The sequence below is a fragment of the Brachycentrus maculatus genome, unplaced genomic scaffold (genome assembly GCF_059751285.1).
Source record: "Brachycentrus maculatus isolate JH-2025_06_01 unplaced genomic scaffold, ASM5975128v1 h1tg000293l, whole genome shotgun sequence".
NCBI classification, from domain to species: Eukaryota; Metazoa; Arthropoda; class Insecta; order Trichoptera; family Brachycentridae; genus Brachycentrus; species Brachycentrus maculatus.
In genome coordinates this window covers 1617705-1631576 of record NW_028281044.1, presented here as the reverse complement: position 1 = coordinate 1631576, position 13872 = coordinate 1617705, and the positions used below count along the sequence as shown (strand labels likewise).

The 13872-nt window shown below is 34.8% G+C and overlaps 1 non-coding gene across 1 annotated transcript; it reads left to right on the top strand.

The window, feature by feature from the left end:
- Positions 1 to 9750: 9750 nt before the first annotated feature.
- LOC148305021 (U5 spliceosomal RNA) lies at positions 9751 to 9874 on the top strand. Its single transcript, XR_015838263.1, has one exon. It is a non-coding gene; the product is annotated as a U5 spliceosomal RNA (small nuclear RNA).
- Positions 9875 to 13872: the final 3998 nt, after the last annotated feature.

Genomic DNA, 13872 nt, shown 5'->3' with positions numbered 1-13872 from the left:
AAGAGAATTAGTGTTACTTATTTTTTTTATAGTGTCGGCCACATCTTTCTCATTGATATTACAAACATCAATAAACTGCGCACCGGTCGGCGAACATTTCTTGGCAATGCTAATATCAAGAAGCGGAGGTTCATTACTATATACAGTCTTAAAATGACCTGCAAACGCCTCGGCAATGTCTGCACCCCGTACTATTTTTTCACCCCACGTCATGGAGTTAATATTCCCACCATCCGCCTTTTGAGACTTTATGTAGTCCCAAAAAGTATTTGGATCCTGAAGAATACCATTTTCCGTGCTGGTAATGAACTCCCGGTATGCTAATCGAATGCTACGTCTCACGACAGATCTGTAACGTCCAAACATCTCATAATCACTGTGGCAGCCAGAAGCTTTCCATTTCTTATGATAGAAATGCTTAGTCTGTATGTCTCTAATAATATCCCTAGAAAACCACTTCGGATATCGCCTTCCACCAGCAGCCTGAGATCTTCTAGGGAAGCAGGAATCAAATACACATTCAACAGTATAATAAAAATATTGTACCGCCTCGTTTACATCCGATTTGTTATACAGAAGTGTAAATGGTGCTATGGTGGTGAAGGGTAGTATTGTTTGCATGCTTAGTGATTGTCCTGACGAAGAGACGGGTACGTCTCGAAACCGGTAGACGTAAAAATCTCGGTGAGTGGTTATATACTAATTTTATTAACATTTTTGTAAAAAAATAAATAAGTAAAAATGACTAACCACAAAGTAAATGCTTTAAATATTAATAATATTGAGAATATTACTCTTTATGTTTGAAGTTACTATAATTTCATGTAATTCATGAGTGAAAATTCTAGGCAAAAACACTCGCTTTGATATAGGCCTCTTTCACATACCCTTCCATTTTTATGGTCGGTTGCTGCTTGCAGCCAATTTTTATCCTCCACAGCGGCAATATCGTCAGACCATCTTTTTAAAGTATTCCGACGCCTCTCTTATACTTCCAAGGTCTCCATCTTAAAATTTTACGGGTCGTTCTTGTCTTGTAACAAATATCCGTTTGGTATCGGAATTTTTATAAATTATTGCGTTTTGACCCTTCGTAGAAGGCCTTCTTTCTTAGGCATCCTCGTTCTGTTCTACCATTCACATTTTTTTAGAAAATAAATACAATATCGCTCACTGCTTTCAAGAACGTCATGTATCAAAAATCGTCAACTTTCAGTTGTGTCTGTTTTTGGAATGCCCTAAATGTACTATATCCCAGCAAAAGCGCCATATTTTTAACTTAATATTTACCCGCTACAGGGCATAAAGTGTTGTTTTCGCATTTTGAAGAAAAGGTGTTGTTTAATTATTTTTTAAAATATACTAATTATTTTTCAAATGGAGAAAGAACCTTCAGGTTTTACCTAAAAAAATCTGTTGCACAGTAAAAAGTTCAATAAGTTGCTTGATATTTATTTTTAATACATTGTATTATATTTTTAAACTTAAAAAACATTCTCCTGAAAAGTCAAGTTTTTGATTTATGACGTTCCTGGAAGGATTGAGCGATATGTACATTAATTATACACAAAAATCTTTCAATTTTAAACTATTTTTGTGATCCTAAGCGACTCATTATTAAAAATAGGTTGCGAATTGTGGTAGAAGGGCTTGAACCCGAAACTATAATTTAGAGTTTGTGACACTAACAATAGGACCTTAACTCGACACAATTTGCCAAATATACTCTCTTAGTCATTCTCTCGTCATTCGTGTAGTCAAAACCACTTCAAATAACCATTCTTGATATTTTCAATTGTCTACAACTCGGCTCCTTTTTATAAAAGGTGGTAAACGTAATAAAAGTTGAGAATCCGTGGTGTACGCGGCGATATTGGTATCCGATACGTGTCTAGTCTATTATATCGCAGACGGTAACGTGGGAGTTTATAAAACTTTACTCCTTATGACGGAATCGGTCCTTTTTTTACCCGATAATTTAATTTATATTAATTTTTGTACAACCTTCCTACGTCCATATATCAGTATAAACATATAATTTTTATTAACTCTCGAACAAAAAGTATATACACCCATACCTCGCTATACGGCCGCTCTTTGTACGGCATTTCGCTATTTATACGGCATTTCTTGACCCTCTTCAATTAAGGCACGTTTTCGATTTACGGCCTAAAATGTTTCGCTATAACGGCAAAAATATTTTTTTGTCAAATCACTGAAGAACGAAATAGACTAGAAAGCAAGACAAACAGCGTTGGATAATTTTTTTAAGCCAGGTCCATCCTTACCAGTGAAAAATGATGACGACAGTGATCTTCAGGTTACCATTTCTTCATCATCTTCAGATTAAAGCAATTTAAAAAAATAAAATTGTATGCATACATAATAATAATAATAATAAAACCCTTATCCGCACCCCAATGGTGCATACGGCACTGCTTTATATAAACGCAGTGTTATCTTGATCGTTTACACATGAAGGAAAGGTGATCAGCCCCCCGCTTCAGGACCAGTCCAGGGTAATATTGAATAAATATTACAGTGAAAAAAATCACTTATATTTATTTGACCCCCCTAGGAGTCGAACCCGGGACCTCCAGAACGGTAGCCGAGCGTGCTGACCATTACACTACGGAGGCGAACAAATATATGTATACATACACATATATGTTCGCCTAAAATATAAAATATGTGTATACATACACATATTTTATGTAACACTGTGTGTGGTTGTCAATAATGGGTAGAATTGGTGAATGTTACACGTGTGTAAAGTGATCACTTAAACCAGGCTTAGACGGTCGTCGGCCCCGTAAATGCCCAGACTTCCATATTATTCATCATCTTTGATGAGATGTCAAAAAATAATATATTATCCATTAGGGATCGAAAAACGAAGCATCCTTCTCGCCATTTTCTTTATTCTTCTTCTTCTCCGTCCTCATTCCTGAGGGTTGTGAACCTTGTGGAAGCGATGACTCTTCTCCAGTTATCCCTTGACTGCGCTGCACGTAACGCTCCAACCACCGAGGTGCCTACTGCCCCCTTAACTTGACCGATCCATCGTGTGGGATCTTCCTCTCCCTCTCTTCCCTTCCAGGCTACCCTTATTGCCACGCGCAACATGTCCAAAGAACTGGAGAATCCGTCGTGTACAGACGTTGGACAGAGTCAAAGAGTCAAAATAAAGTTTTTATTTTATTTATTTCATTATTTTTCGCCGTTCATTTTAAGAGGCGACACGTGGCGGATTCGTACGTGGTTTCCGATGGCGCTTCTGTTCAAAGTCCACGGCAATTCTATCACGGCAACTCTGGATTTATTTCACGATGTGCTATTATCGGCTAATAATTTGATATAAAAAAAATAGTTTAGAAATAGATTATCGATAGCATTCTTATTGAAATATGTAGAAAACTAAGGGAGATATGAAGGCTTAAACTTTAGATATTTGAATAAAACGAAAAACGGACACCGCTATACGTCATCAAATTTTACGTCATCGCGTGTGTTATGGGTCGTATTCCTTTATGTATCTGTTTTATAGAGCTGTAATAGTAGTAGTGTGATTCGTTTCTGTGACGTCATTCGTTACCAACTTACGAAAACAACATTTTTTCGATGGCAAATTTTGCAAAAGAAAATGATGAATGAAAACATTGAAAACAGTGTTTATAACATCGGCTGTTATAAACACTGCGCGAGTCTAATACAATCCTTTATAGGTTGAGTATGTTAAATTAGATCCCGTCTGCAAATGGTCCATTCGGCTCCAAATTCCAGACCAATAATGCAGAGACACCACTGTCTGTGTACTGATGACGAACTAACTAGCCCGTCTAGCCTACCTGACCTACCGCAATGAGCGAGGACCCGATTTCTCGGAAAATGTGGCGATTTCAATTGAGTCCTGTACTGTAATTAATTCAGCGAACAGTGAAAAGGACCACGTATAATTTCTCTCTTAAGTTAATTTAGGAAATTATACTTTTGTATGGGCGTCGATCATAATTAGTAGGAAACGTTTAAACTGCGTACAGATAAGACTACTTTTATTCGATAAAAATTGTGGTTAACTAAATTTTTCCTAAGGGCCGCATACATACAGTAATATATTTTTTTTAAATACAAAGAATTTCATACTTATTCTTCTTCTTCTTCTTTATGTAGATCTTAGGGTCTGTTTATGCCTCCGCATGTCGCTCCTGGGATGTCGACTCCCAGCTGTCTTTCCATCTTTTCGGAGGTCTGCCTGGGGGTCTGCGTCCTTCAGGGTTGCCTTGGAGGGCGATACGTGGAAGTCTGTCTTCTGTTTATATGTTCACATTCTGTTTATATGTTCCTTCCAATATCGCCTTCGTTGTCGTCCCCACCTCACGATATCCTCCGCCTTACACATGCTTCGAATGTCGGTATTTCTTACTCGGTCTCGCAATGTGTTTCCGGTTATGGATCGGAGAGTCTTCATTTCGGAGGTTCGAAGTCGAGATTTTGTTCTGGAAGTATCTGCTCTTGCCTCAATCCCATAAGTGGCTATTGGTCGAACACATGTTTGTATATTTTCATTTTACTTTCTATTCTCGTGTGTTTGTTCCTCCACACCGAGTCTCTGAGGCATCCCGATACAACTGCAGCCTTGTTTATTTGTTTCTGAGTATCACCATATATAGGATTTTCCAATAAGAGGTTTCATTTTGAATAGCCCTCTATTTGGGCAGCTGCCAATTTTGAAGCTGTTATCTTTTGACATTTGACAAGTAAAAACTACCCGATTAATAAAAATGCAACGATACACGCTTCAACAACGCATTGAAATTGTTGAAATTCACTACAGAAATGGTGAAAATTTTGCAATCACAGTTCGCGAAACTAAAGAACTTTTTGGTCATCGTGAAGCGCCTTCTCGACCAGCAATAGTGAAACTTGTTAAAAAATTTGAGCTGTTGGGACAACTTGGTGATGTGAAGAATCGAAACCCTCAACGTGTCACTGTTTGGTGCGGTTTTTGGGCTGGCGGTGTGATTGGACCTTACTTATTCGAAAATGAGGCTGGTGCAACTGTTACGGTGAATGGATTGCGCTATCGAGCTATGATTAATGATTTTTTATGGCCGGAATTGGAAGATATTGATGTGGACGACGTTTATTTTCAACAAGACGGCGCCACATGCCACACGAGCAACGAAACAATCGCAATTTTGCAACAAAAATTTCCTGGCCGTGTTATTTCTCGAAGAGGTGATCACAGTTGGCCCCCAAAATCTTGTGATTAAAACCTTGAGACTTTTTTCCTTGGGGCCACGTGAAAGATAAAGTCTATGTCAATGCTCTACAATCAATTGAAGACCTTAAAGATGGAATTCGTGAAGTTATCGAGGACATACAGCCGCAAATGTGCGAATTGGTCATGGAAAATTTCATGAAAAGGATATGGTGCTGCAGCCGTAGCCGTGGCGGCCATTTGACTGATATCGTTTTCCATCGTTAATCGCATACTTTTCTCTTAACAATGCAATAAATATTCATTAATTTATCTTAAAATATACCAGTTTTTTTCAAATATCAAAATGAAACCTCTTATTGGATAACCCTATAGATCACCGTAGCTACTGATGTCGACTCCGAGATACTTGAATTTCATCACCTGTTCAACGGTTCTGTTGTTAACGACTAATTTGCATCTAACTCATACTTATTGATTTTTTTTTTTTAAAGTATTATAAATAATGTGAATGCAGAGGTAATTAGAAAGTAAAATCAGGGTAATTGTGAAAAAAGGAATATTACTACGACCAGATGTGAGAACACACATTGAACCAACAAAAATGTATCTTTTAATATTGTTATCAATTTTGACAACCAAAATTTTAAATTAGGATACATAAATCAAACAATATCACCAATTTTACTTGAAATAAAACCAATTTATTAATGGCCACTCATTGCGATATTTGAGTTTCTTTTCACCTGAATATATGCATTCCATGTAATTACAGAAGCTTGATTGGACCGTGATCACGCACCGATCGAAAGAAAGAAAGACATTATTGAAAGCTGTCCCACCGCATGCCCAGATCTGATACAGAAGCATCTCGGCTTCCTGACAGATCTGCTATTGCTAAGCAATTTTTTTTTTTAACTAAGTTGCGAAATTTATTGAAAATATGAAACAACATAAAATTGTATCCCGATTTTACTGTGAATTTACATTTAAAAGCTTTCAATATACCTGTCACTGCCAATCTAAATAATACAAGGCTGTAAGTCCATCACCAAATTTTCTAGAAGTTCCCCAGTGTAGGCAGTGAAAGGGATTAGTGTTTAGTTCAATAAGTCAGCTAGATCCGATTACGACTCGACGTTGGCCGGTACACAGACGCCCACAACCCCGACCAGCACAGCAGACAGACACGGAACAGTGCAAAGACATTTACAGAAAATGGTCAGTCATCGCATTTCCACTCAACCATTATTCATCGACACTATTTCAGATCCCTTTCACAAGTAACTACATACATATATATATACGTATATACACACATAGAAATATTTTTTTTTTCTTGATACATGCCTATCACAATCCTAACAAACGATGGACATAAAAAAATTATAAAGAACAACCCTATCTCACAACCTGGCACAAAGTCCTAACCATGACACTGAAAGACAACAATAACACAACGCAGTACTTTACACAAAGATAACACCCTTAAACACCCAGAAAGAAAGACAAAAGCACAAGCCAATCCAAGCCAATCATCCGTTTTATCATGCTAACTGAAGTGCCGGACGGTAAAATTCCGTGTAGTGTACAAACGCCCATAGATAGTTTCTAATTAATGAATTATTTGACTTTTCCAATTTTCGTAAATTATAAATATTAACTTACCTTGTATAAACGAGTACGTATTTTTACTTGTGTCCGCCTCAATTGGGCAGTGGTTACCGCTTTTGGCTAGCATGCTGGAATTCCCCGGTTCGATAACTAAGGGGGTTAATATTTTTTTTTTACTGACGTTTATTTTATATTGTCTACATTATAAAGTGCAGGACTGATAACTTTGCCTTTATGTACCACATAATAAACGATCAACTTAACATTGCATCAATACGATGCTGTGCCTTATGCACCAATGGGGTGTGAATGAGAGTAAGAAGAAGAAGGAATAAGTTTTTTTATACTAAAACTCAATTTGAGAACCCGATGACCAACTGCTTAAATTGCAGTTTTTAGGACTTTATATAGCTTTTTATAAGCTGCATAAAAATTGTGTTTTCAGGCGTCTCCCAGTGTGTAAAATAATTCGGTAGGGATCTTACATATATAACGTGGTAATATTTTTCTTTGTAAATTGGGTGTAAATAATACGTAAAGTGGGTGTATAATAATAAAATAAACAATGTGTTGCTTTGTAATTAAAGTTTATAATTAAAGTTTATTTTTAATTTATCTTTATAATATTTTTCTATCTATCTATCTGATTCTGACAGTTCAGAATATTATATTTTTTCTATCTGATATCTTTTGTTTTATTCAGAGCGACGCATGCGACATCTGGTGGTAGGTCTGTTTTATGTAGGTACTATATGTAAGTACTTAATAAAATGTATAGGTAGGTACCTAGGCTTTTTATTACACATATATCTAAATGAAAGGGACTCTGCTAAAAAAAAGCTTACTAAAATCAACCATAGATACCGCCGCGAACTCACACATGTAGCGACGTGCGAATTGTATGATATATCTAGGAGTACCAAAATTTGAGTAGTGTGGTTGTCAATCATGGGTAGAATTGGTGAATGTTGCACGTGTGTAAAGTGATCACTTAACCTGCCTATAACATAGGTCATAAGATCTGTAAATACCCAGACTTCCATATTCTTCTTGATCTATGTTGAGATGTTAAAATGGTCACAACATTTTGAGTGTGTCAAAAAAATTGTCCACAAATCTGAATTTTCTCCACTCTAGGAGTCAATATTACTTTTTTATTAAATATCAACATAGATAATAGAAATATGGAAGTCTGGGCGTTTACAGGGCTTATGACCTATCTTAGGCTGGTTAAGTGACCACTTCACACACGTGCTAAATTCACCATTCTAACCTATGGCAGGTCGTAAGCCCTGTAAATACTCAGACTTTCATATTCTTCTTCATCCATGTTGATACAGGCGGCACAAAATTAATCACCCTATTGGAAGGTGTTATAATTTTTGCAAATGGCGTCGTACGTCAATCATATTTAACATTTCGCTCACTTCTTGAAACAACGTCATATATCAAAAACTTGATTTTTCAGGAGATCGTTTTTAAGAGTTAAAAATGTAATGAAATGTATTGAAAATAAATATCATGCCCCTTATTGAACTTTTTACTGTGCAACTGATCTTTTTGGGTAAAACCTGAATGTTTCTTCTCCATTTGAAAATATTTCAGTATATTTAAGAAAATAATTAAACAATACTTTTTCTTCAATGTGAAAAAACAACACTTATAGCAACACCCTGTAGAGGGTAAATATTAAGTTAAAAATATGCCGCTTTTGCTGGGATAAAGTACATTTTATGGGCATTCCGAAAACATGCACAACTGGAAATTGACGATTTTTTATTTATGACGTTGTTGAAAGGAGTGAGCGATTTGTGAACTAGACAGCTGCAGTATACAAACAGATTGGTAAAACGAGCATAAATGTGTATCAACGCTGATAACATCTTTTTCCCTTGACAGAAAAAAATTGTAAAAATCCAAATAAAGGTTTCCATCACTCAATTTTTATTTTTATTTTGTATAAAAGTTATTCAAAATCAAAATTGGATAATTAATTTTGCGACATCCTAAATCTGTTTGTATATTGCAGCTGTCTAGTTCACAAATCACCCACTCCTTTCAAGAACGTCATAAATAAAAAATTGTCAATTTTCAGTTGGGCGTGTTTTCGGAATGCCTAGAAAATGTTCTATATCCCAGCAAAAGCGGCATATTTTTAACTTAATATTTACCCGCTACAGGGCAGTAAGTTTTGTTTTTGTATTTTGAAGAAAAGGTATTGTTTAAGTATTTTTTGAAATATATTAAATATTTTTCAAATGGAGAAAAACATTCAGGTTTCACCTAAAAAGATCTGTTGCACAATAAAAAGTTCAATAAGTGGCTTGATATTCATTTTTAATGCATTGTATTATATTGCTAAACTTTAAAGTTGTGCATGTTTTCGGAGCGCCCAGAAAATGTTCTATATCCAAGCAAAAGCGGCATATTTTTAGCTTAATATTTACCCACTCCAGGGCAGTAAGTGTTGTTTTTGCATTTTCAAGAAAAGGTATTGTTTAAGTATTTTTTGAAATATACTAAATATTTTTCAAATGGAGAAAAAACATTCAGGTTTCACCTAAAAAGATCTGTTGCACAGTAAAAAGTTCAATAAGTGGCTTGATATTAATTTTTAATACATTGTATTATATTGCTAAACTTTAAAAACGTTCTACTGAAAAATCAAGTTTTTTGATTTATACGTTCTTGAAAGGAGTGAGCGAAATGTCAAATATGACATACGACGCCATTTGCATAAATTATAACATCTTCCGATAGGTTGATTAATTTTGCGCCACCCTGTATGTCAAAACAAAAAAGATTTATCAAATTTTTCGACAAGGATACTTCTTGGTATTAATGATGATTCTCATCAGTAGATTTAGGTCAGCCTCCGTAGTGTAATGGTCAGCACGCTCGACTACCGTTTTGGAAGTCTCAGGTTCCCTTCAATATGAATAAATCTTCCGCCTTTTACTAAAGATTTCCGTGGAGGGGAACACTCAAATGAGTCTATAAATAATTTTTCGTTTAACTGGATGGTGCCCCAATAGGTAAACCTTCCTTCTGTTTATAAATTGAGTTGTCGTATTGAAAATATTTCTGTTCAAGGCAAATATTAACTGCCTTCAAGAAGTATTCTTGTACCTCTTTGACATTGAAAATTCTCTCTATAAACACTCTAAAAAATTTCATCATCAGCGTGCAAATAGTATACAAAATAAATTTAAAAGTTAAATAAGCATAACAGGCAAATGCCAAGATCAGGGAAATATGCGAGATCGAAGATGTCGTTAGGTTGGGAAGGCAACGAAGAAGACAATGGTATGCGCATGCGAGGAGAATGGAACCATCCAGACTCCCCCACATCGCACTATACGGCCAACCCCATGGTAGACGACTCCCGGGCAGACCACCTAAGAGATGGGTCGATAGCTGGGAATCGGTGTCGCAGGAGGCTAATCCCTCTTAAAAACAGGCCGCAACGCCTATAATAAGAAGAAGAAGAAATAAACAAAAGTGAATTTTTCACTCTAATATTTATTCAATACCCTGGACCGTACCTGAAGCGGAGGGCTGATCACCTTTTCTTCATGTGTTAACGATCAAGATAACACTGCGTTTATAGGATGCAGGGCCCTAAGCACCATTGAGGTGCGGATACGGGTTTGAAAGATTTAGGTAGGATCAGGAAAGGTATTAGTGTTAATGTATGATTAGGAAACACTACGGAGAATATGAAAGACAGTTTAATATTTTTATATGGTTAATGTAATAATAACATAGGTAAATGTATTCAGAAGTATTATACATAATTACTTTACCAAACGAGTGATACAAAATATACTAGCTACGTAGAACTAAACCAGTGCACACATGTTGAGCGATTACTTTATGTACCTTTCCAATACGAATAACCCTTAAAACTAGTGTAATACTTCCCCTCCAGTATTCAAATGCCTTCAAATCAACGAGCAATCAAAAAAATACCCAATTTCTTACAAAATACATCATCTGTCTCTTACATATTAAATTAGGACAAAAAATAACACAAATCCACGTTACTTAAGCATAGAAAAGATCATGACGCTGATTTGGAGCAAAAATGACGTAATAACACTTTATTTAAAAAAAAACAAGTTAAATATGTCAAAATGTGCGGAAAGACTATTTACATCAGAAGAAACATGGACAGAATTGATTTTGTGTTGAAATGCTGCGAAATGGCGCGAGTGTCATTGTAGAATTGAGGAAAATGGCGCCATTTCTGTTGCTACAACGTCTGAATGGCGTCTCCTGCTATATTTCTAGATGTGTAGTTACTCCATTGTTGCACCAAATGAGCGATGTTTTATAAACTTTGTTATTTTCTATTTCATAACTTAAAAAAACTTTGTTATAAAATCACTGTATATTTATTTCTTTAGTTGTTGGTAATAGAAGTAGAGGAAGACTGAGGAAAACTTAGCATGATCAAGTATTTCAAGTGCTTGAGCATGGTCAGGTCAGAAGTCGGAATAATCAGGTATGTATGAGGAGATGCGTGAATGTGTAGGAGGCGTTTGTAAAAACAGATTGGTACGGCGTTCTGTTCTCTCCGCCTATCTCTGCGGAGAAGCAGCGGGATGGTTAGTCAGTTACTTATGTACATATTTGAATTACGACATGTGTTATTTCTCATACTATATATATTGATTTAATGAGGCTGAATGCCATATAATTGATCTCTTCCATGTGTCTGAGGTGGTATTCCGAAGCAGGATTCTTCTTCATCTTTAACAAGAGTGTTCTTGCTTACTTTACAATTTTTGTATTAATATATACATTTTGTAGTGTAAATGTTCATTTTTACTGAATAAATTTTATTGAAAATTGAATTGAATAATTCGTTTTATGGAGGTAGACAAATAAGAGAGTGAATCTCAATATAAAGGTGAATCTAAAGCTCAATATAACAAATCAATTGAAATACCGTTTTTTTTTTCAAAACACCTCTAGATTCGTTATATCGAGGTTCCACTTTAGGATTAATTAGTCTAGAGGAAGAACCTGTTTGGTTTAAAACCGGTCAATGGAATAAATGGTACTTTAAACAGAGTGATTGAAATACAAATGTCTATGGAAGCTAAAATGGCGGTTCACAACGGAGTGCTGCTGCCGACAGTAATGTTTGGAAGCAAAAGATGGAACTGGCAAAGGAAGGATGAAAGCAAAGTGAACGCTGTTGAAATGCGCTCCCTCAGACGAATGTATGTAAAATCATTGTATGACAGAATTAAAAATGAAGAAATAAGAAAGAAATGTAAGACTGAACAAGGGATAATTGAAAAGATTAAGAAGAGTTCTTTAAGGTATGGATATGTGGAGCGAATTGATAACGAGAAAATGACTAAGAGAGTACGGCCGAAAAAGACTTGGCACGATCAGATCAATCTGAACCTAAAGTCTGGTGGTGTCAAAAGTCTGCATAATCGGAGGGTATGTATGACTAGATGTATGGATGTGAAGGAAGAGAGGAGTATGTGTCAGGAAAGAAGAGTGTGGCATTCCATCATACTCTCTGCCTACCCCTGCGGAGAACCGGTGTGATGGTAGTAGTAGTAATAGTAAGTTATAGTGATTTTATAACAATTTTTTTATATTACAAGTTATAAAAATTAATTTATTGATGTTCATGTATAGTTGAATGGTTAATTATATATGCTTTATTGAATATTAATATATGTATATATAAAAAAAAAAACACAATTTCACAGAATTAATAAGACGGTACAAAATTGCATAACTCCCTACTTATATTTAATATTAGGATAATAAGGATCTTTTTATTACATTAAAGTTTATTTTTTACATCAAAAAAATCTTTATCTTCATCAGCATTATTTTGTTGGAAAAATAAATCAAGTGGAAATATCGTTGCGTGAAAAGAAACTTCTAGAAATTTCTAGACTACGTTATGTTTATATGGTACAGCCGAACTTGTGTGAAGTGCTCCATATAACTGAGCATTCTCGGCTATAAGTTTAATATTAAAATCTCCAGGAAATATGATCATAAGTACGATTTCTTATCTTAAGTGTGTAGGCCAATAAAATACTTTAATATTTGGACATTCAACGCTATGCTACCTACATTACATGGCTCTAAATGTTCCAATGCAAAATTAGTGATAAAATCTAATAGTTATACAACTCATATGTGAAAATTAAAAGGGGGAACTCACTTAGCTGACGGTAATCATAGAATATAATGAAAAAATATGTCAATTAATACAAATGTATCATTAAGTACAATATGTTTGAAAAATGAAAAATCTTGGCAATTTTAGCCTAAAAAAACAAGGCAAGTAAAAGAGAATTGCAACATAGTATTTTCATACTTTTTGTTTTTACCATAAACTCTTTATTTACGATATATATACTATCTATACAAACAAATAAATTCAATACAAATGAGACAAAAATAACATTACTATGAATCTTATTTCATTAATTAAAATTGTAAAATAGTTTATATTCTTAAATTTTTATCTCTTTTTTGTGTGTATGTTAGGTTAAAATGGATAAAAACAATAAAAAAAATGTATGTAAAAAGAACTCGACCGACAAGAACACAAGGTGGCTTGGTGGTTCTCTGCAAAAAATATTTTAAATATGTTTAAAATTGTTCTTTAAATAAATGTATACAATTTATGTAAATATAAAAAAAAATAATAAGCTACATTTGAAAAGTTATCATTTTCACTTTAAAATTTCCTCAATCTGTAAATATATGAACGAACGGAAATGAAGTTCGATTGACGGTAATCTACTTGTATGTTTTTCTTACTTTTTTGGGACTAATTTTATAGATATATCGTTCGCAAGCAAAGAGTTTACAGTAAAAGAAGTATGTATGAAAATACAACGTTTTGATAACTCCTCAATCCGATTCTTGAGCCAATAATTGGTTGCAGCGACCAACTGTGCAAGATTTCACTAAATGAAAAACAATATGTACAAATTTTCTATGATAATCTTATATTTTAAAAAGCGACTTTTTAAAAATAGTGATTT